Source organism: Propithecus coquereli, unplaced genomic scaffold, assembly GCF_000956105.1.
Source record: "Propithecus coquereli isolate 6110/MARCELLA unplaced genomic scaffold, Pcoq_1.0 Scaffold36, whole genome shotgun sequence".
NCBI lineage: Eukaryota > Metazoa > Chordata > Mammalia > Primates > Indriidae > Propithecus > Propithecus coquereli.
In genome coordinates, this window is record NW_012149285.1 from 3,733,674 (window position 1) to 3,733,937 (window position 264).

Genomic DNA, 264 nt, shown 5'->3' on the forward strand with positions numbered 1-264 from the left:
AGTCATCACTTTGTATGGGGTGTTTTTTTAGCTTTTTTTTCTTATTGTAAGGAAGGGAGAAACACTATCTAGTTCTTGTCATCTCTGGGAAGACGCCAGAGCCCAGACACTGCTTTTTATGTAAATGCCTTATTTTGGTTGAATAAATTCATTTTCCAATATTGTGTTTTTTAAAAAATAATTTTCTCTGGAAAGTCATCCTATCCACTAGCTGTGTGGAATCATTAGGAGATTATAATAAATCATAGAGGAAATTAGAAAATA